Raw genomic sequence first — 19,374 nt, 5'->3', positions numbered from 1 at the left:
TTTGACATTACAAGGCAAACAGGCAGACCTCTATACTTGTAATTTCCAAAAGTTATCCTACCTTGTCTTCGTTGTATCATGGGTTACCCGGAAAAATGTGTATCAACGACAACGTTGAGCCATGGTAGCACGATTCTTACGCCATACGATATCATTTAGGTTAATTTTTGCAAAATTTCAAGTTGAACAATTGTATGTGAACTACCCTTTTGTAGCTGAATCAAAATTAATACCATTGCATACAACACTGATTGTCATATACATCAAATCTGTCAGTTTGCAATTTTTTTTGGTGAGCGTGAGAAGTAAGTCGGTTCAAACGAACGCGCTCTATTTGTTTGGGATGTGCGCGAATTAAACAGAAACCGATTTGTTTTAAAATACATCTGTATATAAATACAAAATACGCCCAAACAAAATTTGCAAAAATAGATAAAACTAATGAAAATATTCATATCTGAGAAATTAAATAGAATTCGTATTGGCCAGGATAGTGCAAATTTTCAATTCTGTGCATAGCCAAACCGAAAAAATACATAAAAGATAAGACGAATGAGATGTGAAAGATGAAATGAATAGCAGAAGCAGCATCACATTCTCGTCTCAGACAAAAAATCTCTGTTGATGCGGGTGTCGGTATCCATCTTCCGTAGAGAAAATACCAACAACAACTGTGCTTATTTTGTGTTGTGTTTATTTAGTGTCAAGCCTTGAGAGAAGAAAAACCACCAATTGGATTGGTAGAGGATCGTGTATGTGCAATAACAAAAATTAAAAAAAATCAAAATATAGGTATATTACAAAAAGAAACGAATATAGCAAAAGGATGGAATGACAAGTGAGATATATAGCTAAACGAAGATACAAGTAAAAGAAAAAATCCTTGAAATTTTGTATGCCATAAAGTACCATCCATATCTGTTTGTGGGATACTTGGCCACTAGTAGCAGGCAGCAGCCGCCGCAGCAGAAGCATCCCACGACGTCGGCAACGATGCTCTGATGGGAGGGAGACAACTGTAACATGTGATTGTTATCCTTTTCAACACTTTCTGCCATTCTCGCTTCAATTTAGTCCTTATCATTTGCTGGATTCACAAATAGTTTTATGTGTTCAAGGTAAGTAGATATTTCGTATTTCTGCTGTTGCTGTTGTTGTTAATGGTCTAGTTATTGCTCTTGTCTTTGTCTAGTCCTGATTTCAAATACACTGATGATGGTCGGGTGCTGTGTGCGATGGGCGGTTGGGCTGTTGATTGGGTGATGGGTAAACTACTATTGCTGTGTGTATAGCAGCGGCATGCGTTCTCTACAACTGAGAACACACCTTTTAATTCTCGTTTCGGGATGGTGGGATTCATTAGGAATTCTCTTTTTGCCGTTGCTGTCGTTTTTTATGCCTGTATGAATCGTAAATTAACATCAACATATCCTTTCAGGCTTACGCATTGATGTTGGTGTGAAAAGAAAACACTCTTATCAGCCAGCACAGTTAAACGAACATGGTCATGTGAATGTTGCAAGGGGATGATTGGTTCTGTTGCGTATTTGTGATAGGTTGATACACAAGTATTTTCCTATTTGTTTTTCCTTGTTGTTTTCGTGGCTGCGTTCCATTCCTAAACACTTTCACTATCTTCTGTGTTTTTCTTGTGTATGCACAGTTTGGTCGTAAATCAATTGCGTTTGTAGTTATGCTGATGCTGCTGCCGCCACCGGCTTTAGGTTGTCGCCAATAGGCAGGCATTGCGGCAAATCAACTCCTTTTGTAGTTTACTTAAGACATGAGTCATATACCTACACAAATGCGAATGTACATATATTGCATGTACTGATAACGTATTGCCATCAAGTCGTAGTTTTTAAATGAAAAAGAAAAACTTCAAAATTTAAAGTTTGGGTCTTCCGTCAAAGCCAATAATGAGGTGGAGAAATAGATTGATAAAATTGATTCGAATTCGAATTGTGAGAATATTGCTGCTATTAGGTTTGTATCCTGAGAAAATTTGTGTAGCAAACATTTTTGGTTATTTTTTTTTTTGTTGCAAAGATTTGGCTGGAATCGAAAGTTGCTTCTAAAGAAAAATCTAAAATAGGCATAGAACAAGTAAAATAGTATCAGCCGGTTTTGCCGGCAGATGTATACACCCATCCTGAAGTTATGATTATTCAAACTCTTGACCCTTTATGGGGGAGATTTCGAAGCAGTTGGCCAATATTGTCCAATTCGTATCTGACCTAAGAATGATAAAAATATTGCAATGTGCCAAATTTGGAATATAACAACCATTTCCTATACTTTATATGAGATTTATGATCATTTTTGGAAAAATGCGGAAATATGAATGAGGTAACAGACATAGCGGAACGAAGTATTCCGTTTTCATACTTCAGATGAAAATATTGGTATGTGCAAAATTTGAAGAAAATCTAACATTTATATCCAATTTTCAACGAAATCATACATTTCGATAAATTACATATTCATATCAGATTTCTGGTTAAGAGAAATATTCAGATATAGCAAGTTGTAAAGAATCGCTGGCTTGTTTCGCAGGTTATGACGGATATAAGTATTGGACATTGTGACCCTTTGAGGGTACCAGAATGGGGTCCAGGGTATATCATCTTCACAACAGATCTTGCCTTAGCAAAAATATTTGGATGTGTATAGTTTGAAGAGAGTTACATGCTTTGAGTGTTCTGTTTTTCAAAAATCTTGAACCCTATGTTGAGTGGAAGGAGTGGACTGGACCAGACCTTGGGAGACAATCGGACTTTTATATCACATTTTATAAGAGTCATAATTATTCAAAATGTTGGCCCTTTATGGGGGAGGTACTGGATGGAGTAGGCCGATATTGTCCACTTTTGCACCTGACCTAGCACTGATGCAAATATTTAGATATTTTGAAGCCGGGTAAAACTTTTTCTCTGTACGAATCAGGTACGCTCCCAGAAACTTAAACGTAGTTTCGAATTGCCGTGAAGTCTTCAGAGGCAGGAATGCGTCATGAGGAGGGGAAAAGGGAAACTGTTTTCGGATAAACGACGATAGCAGAAGAATTCTAAACCTAATTGGATTAGAGCTTCCTTGCTTTGCCAAGGTAGCCGATTTTCTCCAGCTGATGTGGGTGGAACTGGGTTATCTGATTATGAGTGTGAATGACTTCCAAGGTAACAACGATTATGCTGAAAAGAAAGCAAGTTGACATACCAATGCCCCATCATTTTGCGACTTTTGGGGTGTTTTATAAAAAAAAACGGACCAAAAAATCGATAACTTCCGAACCATTTTAATGAACCATGTGACCACTTGTTGGATAGGTACTTTCATACTGTCAATATCGGTTCAGTAGATCGGGGTCTTAAAACTGGACGTTCGGTCAAACATTTGCATAACGGGTCGGTTCGCAAGAAAAAAACATACCTTCTACATATCTACATATCCAGAGCCTGAGAGGAGAACAAAATTAGAGGATAACAAAATGTTGATAAATCAAATAACGTGCTATGACTTTGCAGACTAGTGGTCCCGGGACTTGCTAGTTTGAAATATGTTCGGCTTAGTTATACATGCATATTTTCCCAACTTTATGTAAATGAAGAACTATAACCACAACGATGACTTCGACTTTTGCGCTAATCTTAAATCTCTTTTCATTGCGATTGTATAGATTTTTACCTGCGAGTTCATATAAATCGACAACACATTTCAATATTTACCTAATAACAATAACTTGGAGTATTATGCACCCACTCCCTCGAATTTAAAAAATTCTTTCCTGGTTGCCATTTTTTATAACCAAAGTTGAGAAATATCGCTTCAATTGACAACTTTACGATTGGCTTTTGAATGACAACTCGTATGTTGGTGGTATTCACCTCATCGTGTTTATTAATTACGCTGTAATTCCAATATATGCCCAATGTCCGTATCTGAAATTTCTTTGTTTGCCACGCTCATGTTAATTATGACCAGCTCGGGTACAAGTGAACTTGAAAAAAGGCAATTCATAACAATTCACAGTCTGGTGTCGAGTTGATAATTTGCATTATTGAGAGAATAACTTTTTTCATTTCATATCATTTCAAAGAATAACAGGCAGATGTTGATGACGTTTCGTTGTTTTATCAAAAGTGTTTTGTAATTGCAGTTTATACCTACACAGCATTAGAGACTGTGTTCGATTTGGTTTTTAAAAAACTAACCGAATAAACGAATTGTTTTGAACATACAATATATGGAATAATGGATATTTAAAATTGTATTGTTAATTTTAGGAACACATCGTGAAATTGATTTGTATTTTTTATTTTTGAATGTGTTATTCATCAAATTTCACTATTTTTGACTAAATTCCACCTTAATTCAAAGTGCCAAACAAAAAAACTATGAATATGCCTAAACACAAACACACGCATAGTCACAAATTTCCATATGCCTGACCTTGACGACATTTTTTCAAATAACAACATATTGATTTTGTCAATTTGTCTCTTAAGTTTTTTTTCCAAGGTGCACACCACACGGTAATCAAGATTTGCAGTTCAACAATCAACGAAAAAAACAATAGGAAATAATACCCAAGTAGCACCATGATTAGAAATATTTGCAGTTTTTTCGTCTTGTCTAGATTGCAATACTGCTGCTACACATTGCCGAAATAAGCAATTTCAAACAAATGGACACACGCAGCGATGTAGTAAATTAATAGGTGTGTTTTTTTCAGCTTTCGTAAAATATTGTGACGTTGGGAGGGTATATTTTTTGCCGATAATTTTTTTTTTCGATTAACCGAAACCCCACAAGAATTATCTTCTCTGTGAGTATATCACACTTTTTCTGAGAATGGTGATTGACTAGCGACTAGTTTGTGAGGATTATAAGTTCTGTTCTATGAAAAGAACTTGTGGTCTTTTTATCAGAAGACCTTTGTATTCTTCTATGAGAAGGCCTTTTGGTCTAGTATGAGAAGAACTTCTGACCTTCTATGAGACCTATGAAAAATGTTCGTGTTGTCCTATAAACAAATCTTGGGGTCTTCTATGAGAAGACCATAGACGACCTCAAGGTCGTATTGCCTCTACTTTAAAAGACTTTTAGGTCTTCTTTGAAAAAAAATTGTGCTATTCTGTGAAACGATATTTGTAGTGTTCTGCCAAACGATGGAAAGACCTTTCGGGGGTCTGTGAGATAAATTCTTTGTCTTTGGAATGAGAAAACCTTATGGTCTTCTACGAGAAGAACTTTTGGCCTTCTACCAGAAGACCTTTTGGCCTTCCACGAGCAGACCTTTTGGTCTTCTATGAGAAGACCTTTGTGATATTCTATGAGAAGAACTTTTGGCCTTCTATGAGACCTATGAGAAATTTTTGCATAGTCCTATAAACAAATCTTGTGGTCGTCTATGTGAAGACCTTAGAAAACCTCATGGTCATATTGCCTCTACTTTACGAGACGTTTAGGTCTTCTTTGAAAAAACAATTTTGGCTTCTTTGAAACGACCTTTGTTTGTAGTCCTCTGCGAAACGACATTTGTGTTATTCTATGAAAAGACCATTCGGTGGTCTGTGAGATGAATTCGTTGTCTTTGGAATGAGAAGAGTTTGGGTTTATCTATGAGAAGACCATTTGGTCTTCTACCAGAAGACCTTTTGGTCTTCTACGAAAATACCTTTTGGTCTTCTATGAGTGGACCTTTTGGCCTCTTGGACTTTTGATCTTCTATGAGAAGACCTTTTGGTCTTTTATGAGAAGACCTTTTGGTCTAATATGAGGAGACCTTTTGCTTTTTGTGAGAAGACCTTTGTGATCTTCTATGAGAACTTTTGGTCTTCAATGAAAAGACCTTTTGTTCTCTGATGTAAGAGTCCGATTGTCTTCAAATTACACACATCACAATATTTTTATTAACCCAAAGTCTGGGTGAAGATGGAATATATCGGTCTACACCTAAATTTTGAAATATCTAAAAATTTTGAATATCCATGTAGGTCATATAACATGAAATTCAGACTTGGTACATCTCAATATTTCCATTGGCCATTCAAAATTTTGACCCCTTGTGGGGGAGGTACCAGAAGAAAAAGTCCGATCTCTATCATCTTTATAACAGATCTTGAGTTGATAAAAATATTGATATTTGCCAAGTCTGAATGGAATCCGATGTTAATTTTTCATGGAGATTCAAAATTTTTAACATTTGTGGGGAGGTACCAGAAGGAGTGGCCCTATATATCCCATCTTCACAGCATATCTTGTGTTAGTAGAAATAATGGGATGTGTGAAATATGAAGAGAACCAGATGCTTATTTCGGATTTATGTTCGTTTTGGTTATTGAAAACTTTGGCCCATTGTGGGGGAGGTACCAAAAGGAATGGTCCAATCTCCACCATCTTTATAACATATCGTTTGTTGGTAAAAATATTGAGATGTGCCAATCGGGTGTTAATTGAATGGAATCGGGTGTTAATTTTGCGTCTTTTGAGCTTTATAGATATATTTAAAATTTTGATCCTTTGTGGGGGAGGTACTTCATGGAGTGGACCGATATGGTCCATTTTCGCACCTGAAATAGAGCTGATTCAAATATTAGGACGTGCAAAGTTGGAGCAAAATCGGATTATCCTTTCTCTCTCTGTGCAGTAAAATATTTTCTTTAAAAATGTCGACCTTTTGTGGGGGAGGTACTAAAAGGAGTGGACTGATATTGCCCATCTCCGAACTCGATCTAAGTTTAATAATAACATTACGATGTACCAAGTTTGGACCAAATCGGATACTCTCTTCGAGAGTTATCGTACGTACCAGCCGGCCAGACAGACTGACGGACATCGCAAGATCTACTCCAAATCTCCTGAAACGAATTTGGTGCAAAGAGACCTTGGGTCGAAAGCCGTTATTTCGATGAGGCTCGTTTCGGCCGTATCAAATTATATATACCCTCTCTACCCATATGGCTGAGGGTATAAAAAAACACATCTATTATTCATTGATATCATTGTTTGACTAAACACGAATGGAGTCTCTCTCACGTTTACTACTTATATAAATATGTATGTAGATATATACATTTTTTTAGTAGTGTCTAATCAAATGTCGCATATAATAGTCATCTGAATGTTGAGACGAAAAAAACGCTACAACAAAAAACACCAACAACTAAATGCTTTAGTTTGTGAGATATTTGTTTTTTTTTTGCCAAAACAAAATTTCTTACCGGTTTCTGGTTTGCAGCGGAAGGAAAAAAATGGAAAGACAAAATAGCAATTTGGTTTATATCAGTTTTCACACACAAATTTCTCTGTTAATAATATCAAAATTTACTGTCATCATTTTTCAAATATTCAATGGACTCGAATTGAAGTCTTCGTCATCAACTCATCATCATCATCATCGAAGTGAGGAGAAAGAACAAAGATGAGAACTTTAAAGATAAACACAGAACCAGATAGGAAAGCAAACCACAACAACAACGATATTAATAAAAAATCACAATATTTTTTCCAATTCTCGCTCGCCAATAAAAGCAACAACAACAACAGTATGAAGAAAAACTAATTCCCATGTGTTACGCACAGTGCCAACGCTCGTACCTCTAGGGGTCTTCTTTCTGCTGTCTATACGCTTCCAAAGTTCATTGGCTCTTTACGTTGAATTGTTTATTTAATTTTTTTTTGCCTATCATTTTTCTTCTCTGCTTACGTTACGTTATATTTGTTTTTATTTTTTTTTTTTTTCAATTTGTTATTACATTTTTTCCGACTTTTTTGTTAAAATATTTTCTTACTTTTTTGATTCAATGAAACTATTTTCGTTTTTCTAGCAGTCAGTCAGTCAAGTTGAAAAAGTAAAACAAATCTCGCTTACACAAACACAGTTAGCAACTTTCAAAAATGGTTTGGTTCCGATCATTAATTTAAACGTTCAAACTAATAATAGCTGTGTTGTGTAAATGTGTGCAATGGGGTTTTTGTTTTCTGATTTTTTTTTTATATTTTCTGTAGAATACAATTACTCTTATTTGTGGCATTCTTTGTGGCTGTTACGAGCGATAAAGCGCATTATTGCGCTACCGCACTTTTCACTTTTATTTCAAGAAATATTCGAAAGTTGCAATCAGTAAAAGTGTGTGGTTGGTTCCAGTAGTTATAACTAAGATATGGCGAATAGAAAAGGTTCAAGTCCAGCACAAAGATGGTGCATCGTATTATATACGGATTTTTCTACCCTCCACCATATATAGTATGGAGGGTATATTAAGTCCGTCATTCCGTTTGTAACTCATCGAAATAATAGTTTTTGTCATAACATCAGCTTGATCAGCGTAAAATTCTAAGACTGTGGTAATCACGCTAGAGTCAAAAGGAATAAAGATCGGAAGCTAACATTTTGCACAGATCAGTCTTTTGGCTGCAGGCAGGTCAAGTTGGAAGATGTGCAATATCGGCTATATATATCCCCCATATAACGGTACTTCCCAATATTCGGTATTTTCATGATTTTAGCTACATTTTTAAATGAAACTGTTTAAAAAAACCATTCTAGAAGTTCTTTCCAAGCACTTTACTCCCTGGAAGAGAAATGTCTATATAGGTCCACGATATCGTATAGTCCACATACAACTGTACCCGCCGATATTCAATATTTTGGCGATTTTAGGGACATTATTTACCGGGGTTGTTCTAAATTTCGTATTCAGAATTCGTAATGGGTACTACAGCCTATGATAAAAAATTGCGTATGTAGGCCCACCTTTTGGTACAATCTCTATATAACGGTACCTCCAAATGTTCGGTGTTTTGATGATTTTAGCTACATTATTCATCGGATATTTTTTTCAAATTTTCGTATTTGAATATTGTAATGGCTTATGACAAATGTTGCCTATGCAGGTCCACTTTATCGTATAGACCCCAATATGACGGCTATATTCAGTATTTTTAAGATTTTAACAGAATTTTCAGCGGATGTTATCTTTTTGAAAATTTCCAAGTTCGTTGCAAATGGCTGAGGGAATTCAAAGTTCGGCCCGGCAAGTTCGGCTTACTGCTTTTTTACTTGTTTCACTTTTATATCTTGAAAAGGAGGTATACAGGGTGAAATAAAAAAAACTATTTTGGGCCATTCCCGGCGAAGCGCTTGCTTGCTTGAGGTGATCGACTTTTTAGTGTCAACCATGCTTTCCAAAATACTCCAGACACAATAGTCAAACGGATTGCTATCCAGAGATTTTGGTGGCCATTGTGCGCTGGAAATGCAGCGAGGAACCTCATTTTGTAACCATTATTGGGTGGTGCGTGTTGAGTCCTGTTGGAATGTCCAAGGTCGGTGGCCAAATTGTTTGCGTGCCCAAGGCTTTAATACACCCTTCAGAATGTTTTCACGATAATATTCGGCATTTATTCTGATGAAGCGGAGGGCGACCGTCGGCTGTTATGGCGGCCCACATCATCACCATGGCCGGCTCTTGATTTCTGGTGGCCAACGGAAGGTGCTCATTTTTAGCTGATCTCTTTGGCAAGTAAACACGATCATTTTGTTCGTTTACAAACTGCTGAACCATGAATGTTTTCTCATGGGAGAAAACCAAATTCGGCAGTTCAACACTTTCGGCCAAGCGAAGAAACACTTTAGCTCTTTTGAGTCTATTTTCTTTCTGTCGCGGTGTAAGTTCTTGCACTTTTTGGAATTTCAATGACTTTACCCCAAGCTTATTTTTCAATATTTGCCGAATGGAATATTGCGATATGTTTGCTTATTTACTTTTCGAACCATTTCTGCTGATGTTGCTGTTTTCTTCCGTCCACTTCCTTGACCTCGGACTACGCTACCAGTATCACGGTACCGAGCGATGGTACGAGACACAAAAGATTTATTCATATTTAAATGCTAGAGTGCTCTAACGATAGCCAGTTGCGGTTTTCCAATCAAATATAAAGAAATCACACTATCACGCTAGAATTCCATCACGAATAACTTTTTTTCTGGAAAATTCTCACCAAAATGCTTTTGTACACTTGTAAACAATATAATGAGTTGTCACTGGAATAATTTTAACAGTTGCCGGACGAGTTGATTAGAAATGACAGCAGTCTGAACTTTTCCATCTCACCCTCTATAACAATACCCCTCCTCCGATATTCGGTACTTTTGATAATCCTAGTCACACTTACCAACGAGATTGTCTTAAATTTGGTATTTAAGAAGATTTGGTGGATCACAATCCTTGAAGTATAAAATTGTCTATAAGCGTTTTGGTATGGCCCCCATATAACGGCCTCACACACACTTTATGGTTTTTTGATAAGATTAACACAGAGGTGGAGGGCATTAAAAGTTTGACCCGGTCAAACTTAATGTTTTTTTACCTGCGTAATACATCTCAAAGTACTCGCCTAAGATCCCACAATCTGGTTTAAAAAGTTCCATGTACTGGAGCCTGTTTACTCAGAGTCATATGATACATTGTGTTTTATCTTAGTTACCCAAGAGAGTCGCAATATTTAGAAATATTGAAACGGAAAATAAACAATGTGACGTATGCGATACCAGTTGAATCTAACTTAGTACCGGCTGGAACGCCTATAAGGTAGAATTTAATAAGATCAAAAGTGAGTTAAGTAAGGAAAAACATAAATATTAGTTTAGCTTCTATGAGCCCCTATACGGAGTGGATAATGCTTTCAGAATAACCTGTGGACTCTAAACCCATATGATGTGGGTAATAGTGAGCAATCATCATTAACAACTGGCCCACGACACACACTGGAAGAGGATAGACTCAAAGAAAAAATAACAGGCTATACCAAGCTCTTACGGGAGATCAAGGGCTCTAAGGGCATCACAAGCTCTAAGAGCTATCACTCCTAAAATAAATTTCAATATTTTTTTAATTTTTGGAACCCTTTGCTGCTCAAGCCCACATTCCTTTTATGTACTTCAGACCGCATAGTATTAAAAAAAGTCTAAATATCTATCTAAGATTCCAATATTGTTATAGGTCTAGGATAGCCATAATCTGACAGTTCTGATCATGCACTTAAAGAAAATATTGCATTCCAAAGAGAATACTGCATTTTTCGCTGGTCATTGTACTTCACACTTAAGTCATAAGAATTTTTAATTCCAATTAACGACACAAATATCATTAATTCTGTTTTTTTTGAAATTTTTTGACTTTATTTCAAGCCGTTTTAATGCAAATCAACCGAACAAACGCCATTTAACAATCGGTTCAAGTTCAATTGGCTGAAATGAAAATGTAACAACAAAACCACTTGATCTTGACGAACACAAAAACAAACTCTCAGCTGAGCGAAGATGAAAGGGAACACTGTCGTGGTGGCTCTGGTTACATTTCTTCATGCTCGACTGGAATTTTGTGCGCTGTGAAAGTGTTTTCGAAATTGATCGTTTTGTGTCTTTTGTCGTTGTTCAATGTCCTTGTTTGAAACAAAAAAATAAAACGACACAAATTGTTGCCTTTGTTTATTTATTTATACATGCTGAAGTGTTTTGCACACATTTTGAAGAGTCATTCAAGAAGAACATCCATATGTTTGCATCGGACACGACATGCAGTTCCTTTCTTTGGGAAGAGATTAAGAAAGTTTCAATTCCAAACGAAATACTTGCACATATGTTGAGGCGATATGATAACATGTGTGAGATGTGTTATGGGATATTTTTAAACCTTCAGTCTTTATGCTTCCCTTTCGACGAATTTAAGTAGTTACTTCAAAATCGCCCAAAATTGTCGATAAGTGGCTCATATAATACGCATAAAGTACCCAATAATGTTCAGTTGAAAACAGTGGACTTTTATCTCATTTATATGGGAAACATATATGTACGGCAGAACAAATGCTATTTTCGTAGATGGTTAACATGTGATCCTCCCTCCTAAATATCGAAGCTACAAAAAAAGGACATGTAAAATAGTATCAACCAGTTTTGACGAAAGATGTATACCCCCAGCCTTGAGCTATGATTATTCAAACTGTGACCATCTATGGGGGTGGTTCCGAAACAGTTGGCCAATATTGACTAATTCGGATCTGACCTAAGACTGATATACAGGGTGATATAAAAAAACTGCAACAAAGTCTAACGCCATAATTTTTAATTTTTTTTTAACTTTTATTGAATGAATGCAAAAATGTCGGAAACAGCTTCAAATTTTAGAATAAGAGGCGAATTATGGCCTTCAAACGGCCAATGAAACCGTCACACGCTGCCCAAATGTTACTCGGCGGTATTTTGACCATTCCCGGCGAAGCGCTTGCTTGAGGTAATCGACACTTTGGTAGTTTTTAGTGCCAACTTTGCTTTCCAAAATACCCAGACACAATAGTCCAACGGATTGGTATGCGGGGATTTTGGTGATCATTGTGCGCTGGAAATGAAGCGAGGAACCTCATTTTGTAACCATTCTTAGGTGGAGCGTGCTGAGTCCTGTTGGAATGTCCAAGGTCTGCGGTCAAAATATTTGCATGCCCAATGCTTTAATACACCCCCAGAATACTTTCGCGATAATATTCGCCATTTATTCTGATGTCACGGTCGATTAATACGAGCGGAGAGCGACCACCTGCTGTTATGGCGGCACACAGCATCACCATGGCCGGCGCTTGAGTTCTGGTGGCCAATCGAAGTTGCACATTTTCAGCTGACCTCTTTGGCAAGTAAACACGATCATTTTGTTTGTTTGCAAACTGCTGGACAACGAATGTTTTCTCATCGGAGAAACCCAAATTCGGCAGTTCACCACTTTCGGCCAAGCCAAGCAACTCTTTAGCTCTTTTGAGTCTATTTTCTTTCTGTTGCGGTGTAAGCTCTTGCACTTTTTGGAATTACAATGGATTTACCACGAGCTTATTTTTCAATATTTGCCAAATGGAATATTGCGATATGTTAGGCTCACGGGACATCGGACTACGCTACCAGTATCACGGTAACGAGCGATTGTACGAGACACAAAAGATTTATTCACATTTAAATGCTGGAGTGTCCTAACCATAGCCACTTGTGGTTTTCCAGCCAAATATAAAGAAATCACACTATCACGCTTGAATTTCATCACGAATAACTTTTTTTCTGGAACATTCTCTCAAAATCTTAAATTTGGTATTTAAGAAGATTTGGAGGATCACAATCCTTGGAGTATAACATTGTCTATGGGCGTTTTGGTATGGCCCCCATATAACGGCCTCACCCACTTTATGGTTTTTTGAAAAGTTTAACCCAGAGGTGGAGGGCATTAAAAGTTTGACCCGGTCAAACTTAATGTCTCTTTATTTGTGTAATACATCTCAAAGTACTCGCCTGAGATCCCACAAGCTGGTTTAAAAAGGTCCCTGTACTGGAGCCGGTTTACTCAGAGTCATATGATCCATTGTGTTTTATCTTAGTTACCCAAAAGAGCCGCAATATTTAGAAATATTGAAACGGAAAATAAACTATGTGACGTATGCGATACCAGTAAAATCTAACTTAGTTTCGGCTGGAACGCCTATAAGGTAGAATTTAATAAGATCAAAAGTGAGTTAAGTAAGGAAAAACATAAATATTAGTTTAGCTTCTATGAGGGCATATACGGAGTGGATAATGCTGGCAGAATAACCTGTGGACTCTAAACCCATATGATGTAGGTAATAGTGAGCAATCATCATTAACACCTGGCCCACGACACACACTGGAACAGGATAGACTCAAAGAAACAATAACAGGCTATACCAAGCTCTTACGGGAGATCAAGGGATCTAAGGGCATCACAAGCTCTAAGGGCTATTACTCCTAAAAGAAATTTCAATATTTTTTAATTTTTGGAACCCTTTGCTGCTCAAGCCCACATTCCTTTTATGTACTTTAGACCGCATAGTATTAAAAAAAGTCTAAATATCTATCTAAGATTCCAATATTGTTATAGGTCTGGGATAGCCATAATCTGGCAGTTCTGATCATGCACTTAAAGAGAATATTGCATTCCAAAGAGAATACTGCATTTTTCGCTGGTCATTGTACTTCACACATAAGTCATAAGAATTTTTAATTCCAACTTTATGTCAAGCCGTTTTAATGCAAATCAACCGAACAAACGCCATTTAACAATCGGTTCAAGTTCAATTGGCTGAAATGAAAATGTAACAACAAAACCACTTGATCTTGACGAACACAAAAACAAACTCTCAGCTGAGCGAAGATGAAACGGAACACTGTCGTGGTGGCTCTGGTTACATTTCTTCATGCTCGACTAGAATTTTGTGCGCTGTGAAAGTGTTTTCGAAATTGATCGTTTTGTGTCTTTTGTCGTTGTTCAATGACCTTGTTTGAAACAAAAAAATGAAACGACACAAATCGTTGCCTTTGTTTATTTATTTATACATGTTGAAGTGTTTTGCACACATTTCGAAGAGTCATTCAAGAAGAACATCCATATGTTTGCATCGGACACGACATGCAGTTCCCTTCTTTGGGAAGAGATTAAGAAAGTTTCAATTCCAAAAGAAATACTTGCACATATGTTGAGCGATATGATAACATGTGTGAGATGTGTTATGGGATATTTTTAAACCTTCAGTCTTTATGCTTCCCTTTGGACGAATTTAAGTAGTTACTTCAAAATCGCCCAAAATTGTCGATAAGTGGCTCATATAATACGCATAAAGTACCCAATAATGTTCAGTTGAAAACAGTGGACTTTTATGTCATTTATATGGGAAACATATATGTACGGCAGAACAAATGCTATTTTCGTAGATGGTTAACATGTGATCCTCCCTCCTAAATATCGAAGTTACAAAAAAAGGACATGTAAAATAGTATCAGTCAGTTTTGCCCCCAGCCTTGAGCTATGATTATTCAAACTGTGACCATCTATGGGGGTGGTTCCGAAACAGTTGGCCAATATTGACTAATTCGGATCTGACCTAAGACTGATATACAGGGTGAATTCCACCACAAATAACTTTTTTTCTGGAAAATTCTCGCCAAAAGGTTTTTGTACGCTTGTAAACAATATAATAATGGAATAATTTTAACAGCTGTCGGACGAGTGGCTTAGAAATGACATTAGTCTGTAGTTGGTCACAGTTTTCTCATCTCAAAATTTATAAAAGGACGCTCTACTCTAATTCTTTATTCAGATTTTCTATTTTCTAAATTGTGTATATCTGATCTCATCAATGTTTTTAAAATTGAATTGTGATTTTGATCAGTAAAATCAAAGTTCTCTGAATCGATTGAATTCTACAACACGGACGGACTTTGACTTTGATACTTTCACAACTGATTTTTCACTGTTCTAACATTACTCATTCTTTGAGTCCTATCTTGATTAATTGGAGTTGTGCTACTAACTTATCTATCAAAATTTCCAGTGGCAGGTAACTAGCTGCCAGCATTAAACTGACCAAATAAAATATATATATTTCATGGAATTCCATAGCAAAATTTATCAATTTTATAAAGATTGCCGATTAGGCTAAAAACCCCAATTTCTGAGTATTTCCAATTTAATTATAAACTAGATGTTCGATTAAGTTTCTGGCAATATTTAATTGTTTATCGCTTTCACACACACACACGCCACTCTTTTCCAAAAACACCCCCTCATCTCTTAACAGTCATGCGGTGATTGCAAGCAAAAATGGATAACAATGGTCTCTCGATGGCTGTGCAAGACAGACCGAACAAACGACAATTTCTTGTGTTGGACATTTCTCCGCCAGAGGTCCCTGAATGCACACAGCTTGAGAATTTCAACAAATTGCAGGAAGTTTACTAAACAACAACTGTGGTCTGCCATCGTTGTGTGGCAGGCATGCAATTATTACACAGCTACACGAACCGCATAACTCCCCTTCCTCCAAAAAGTTCAGCTTTGAATTGTTCACATTACAACAATACGCAGGGGTTAGAAATAAATATTTCTTCTTGGTCGAAAATGAATCATGAAAGCTTATGCACAGGACTGCAAATGAAAAAAAAAAACAAATATTTTAAAATTTGTTGTTCTGCCACACAAATGTTTGTCGTGCCATGCCTGTTTTCGTTTCATTTTTTTCCTGTTTGCTGCTCTCAAAATGACGAACAATGAATATCATCCCTAACCAAACTGAGAGGGAGAGACACACAAAAAAAAAGAGCAGATATTGTTGGGAATAAAAGGAAAACATTTAGGACTTTAGAGACTATAGCAACCGAAGCAGCAGCAACATGTTTTGGGTCAACAGGACAATGATCCCGACAAACAATAAAAACAAAACAGAAACCTACAAACACGTACCACGAATGAATAATAACTGAGATGTAGTCCTTTTTTGTCGTTTGTTTGAACGAATGCACACAAAATAAAATATGCAAATGCAAATGAAAAGACTAACAAGAAGCCACGTCGAAAAAAATACCAATCCCTAAAGAGGAAAGGAAGAGAGAGGAAGAATGGGGTGGGGGCGGTTAGGCATTCATGTGAAATGTTTACTTATTACTGTACCAAACGATGTTAAAGGATATGTAAATCCTTTGACATATCCACACAATAAAAAAAAACAAAAACATTAACAATGTTGTGCAATAAAACTGGTGTTATTATTTTCGAAAATGTGACAAAACTATGTGCATGACTGGAATAAAATATGGACGCTCCAATGGAAAAAAGTTAAAAGTTATGTGTGTGTGAGAGAGAAAACTTAACATTAACTGTAATTAAGACCGAGCTCAACAGTATGATCTTATAGACTACTTTCAGAATATATGGAATATATAGGCAATCAAAATTCGCATTTAGTTATTTTTCGAATATTCTGAAATTATAGGTGTGAGGACGATAAATTTTCAGAAAATATGAAAAGTCTCTAATCAGTTTCTTAATATTAGCTCTATATATTCGGAAAGTACTCCCCGTAACCTTTCTTTTGTGTTCCGTCTAGACCCCGTGTTATTATTCTACTGCGGGCTTTAAACGAGAGGTTTCAACGTTTCTACGTATTTTTATACCCTCAGTCATATGGCTAACGAGGGTATATATATATGAGGTTTCATTGGACCAAATCCGTTTCAGAACATTTGGAGTTGATCTAACGATGTCCGTCCGTCTGTCTGTCTGGCTGGTGCGCACGATAACTCTTGAAGGGAGTATCCGATTTGGTCCAAACTTGGTATATCCTAATATTATTCTTAAACTTAGATCGAGTTCGGAGATGGGCAATATCAGTCCACTCCCTCTGGTACATCTCCCACAAAAAATCGATATTTTAAAAAAAATGAAATGCTCAAACTTTGCAAATGCTAGAATTTGCATCAGTGATAGGTCAGGTGAAAAAATAACACACCTCACAGTTGTCCCAAATTGTGATTACTCTGAAGCCCTGCTACGCATTCAAATAAGGTTCATAGTTGGTATGAACTACTTCACATAAATTCCCAATATAAACTTTTTTTGTTACGGAAGCTCTACGAAATACGCATAGTGGTGCAGGGTATCATATACTCGGCCCTGCCCGACTTTTGACCTTTCCTTACGGGTTTTATACCTTTTTACCTTTTATTTTTATACATTTGGCTAGAGAAGGTATATATCATTTGATACGGTCAAAACGTGCCTAGTCGAAATAACGGTTTTAGACCCTAGGACTCTTTCGACCAAATCCGTTTCAGAACATTTGGAGTCGATCTATTCCGTCCGTGTGTCTGTCTGGCTAGTGCGCACGATAACCTTCGAAGGAAGTATTCGATTTCCAATCTTGGTAGATCGTAATATTATTGTCAAACTTAGATCGAGTTCGGAGATGGGCAATATCGGTCCACTCCTTCTGGTACCTCCCTCCACAAAATGTCGAAAATATCAAAAAATATATTTTCTACACAGAAAGAGAAAGGATAATCCAATTTTGCTCCAACTTTGCAAATCCTGATATTTGCGTCAGTGCTAGGTCAGGTGCGAAAATGAACAATATCGGTCCACTCCATCAAATAGCTCCCCGACAAGGGTCAAATTTTTTTGATAATTTCAACTCTTATAAAATGTGATTTAAGAGTCTGATTGTATTTATATTTCACACATCCCAATATTTATTAACCCGAGGTCTGGTACCTTCTCCACAAAAGGTCGAAAATTTGTATATCCATTAAGCTTATAAAATGCGAAATTAACATCCGATTCCATTTAGACTTGGCACAACTGAATATTTCTATCAACACAGGTTCTGCTATAAAGAGATCTGTAGGTAGAGATCGGACAATTCTTTGTGGTACCTCCCCCACAAAGGTCGAAGTTTTGAGTAACCAAAATGTTTATAAAATCCGAAATAAGCATCAGGTTATCTTTATGTTTCACACATAGAAACATTTTTGTTAACACAAGATCTGTTGTGAAGATGGGATATATCGGTCCCCTCCTTCTGGTACCTCCCCCACAAAGGCTCAAAATTTTGAATATCCATGAAACTCATAAAAAGCGAAATCAACATCCGATTCTATTCCAGAATTGGTAGTTCTCAATATTTCCATCAACACAAGATCTGTTATAAAGATGGTAAAGATCGGACCATTTCTTTTGCTAGTTGCACCTCATAGGGTTCAAGAGGAAGGAATAAGGAAGGAATAATCATAACAGAAGTCAAAATATTTTTAAATAATCGAACATTTGCTGAGGGTATACATCTGTCGGCAATACCGATCGATACTTTTTTACTTGTTTTGTTTTAAATTTGAAAAAATAAGCCATAAATAGTGTTTTATTACATTTTACTGTGTTTTTATGGTGAATTTCTTAAAATCCCAACTAATCTGATGTCTCGTATTAATAGTGACCTACATGTTAAATTTAATGGATCCTCCTTCCTTGGGAGGTCTTTTGATGGCAAATTTTATTTTCAGTATACCGTCATATTCTGTGGCTTATATTTCTTTGCATTCGCCTTGTTCGCATTTTTGTATACTTGAATAAATCAAGCAGAACGACAGTTAGATTTATCTCCCTTAAAAATTAAAATAATTCCTAGATTAAATGAAAGAATGCTTACAAATTAATTTGATCTCCTCGTGTGTTGGTATGGTGGACGGATCATTCAACAATCTCGTCAAGATTTTGCTGCAGATATAAGTGTGGGTGGATCATGTGCACATTTCCTGCTGATATAATGCAAATTTGTTTTGTATCCCAAGTCACTAGTAAATAGCTTGTGGTTAGAATAAAACTTGGCTTGAGATAAGTGTAGTATTTTTATGAGCTACATTGTTGAGGGATAGAGGCTATTCTCACTTTAAATAGAAATAGTTCAACCATATTTTCAACATTGGTGATAATTGTTGGTTTCGAGGTTTTTCATTTCACTTTTTGTGGTTTTTACCGAAAAACTTCAAAGCCA

The 19,374-nt window shown here is 36.5% G+C and overlaps 1 protein-coding gene across 1 annotated transcript in view; it reads left to right on the top strand.

Moving 5' to 3' along the window:
• Positions 1-271: 271 nt before the first annotated feature.
• The window catches only part of LOC101889358 (uncharacterized), a 58,373-nt gene continuing 39,270 nt past the window's right edge, over positions 272-19,374 (top strand). Inside the window, exon 1 of the mRNA XM_011293976.3 lies at positions 272-1,118. The gene's annotated coding sequence lies outside the window, so the exon portion shown is untranslated. The remainder of the gene's footprint in view (positions 1,119-19,374) is intronic.

Source organism: Musca domestica, unplaced genomic scaffold (genome assembly GCF_030504385.1).
Source record: "Musca domestica strain aabys unplaced genomic scaffold, Musca_domestica.polishedcontigs.V.1.1 29, whole genome shotgun sequence".
Classification (NCBI taxonomy): Eukaryota; Metazoa; Arthropoda; class Insecta; order Diptera; family Muscidae; genus Musca; species Musca domestica.
This window is presented reverse-complemented; position numbering and strand designations above follow the sequence as displayed.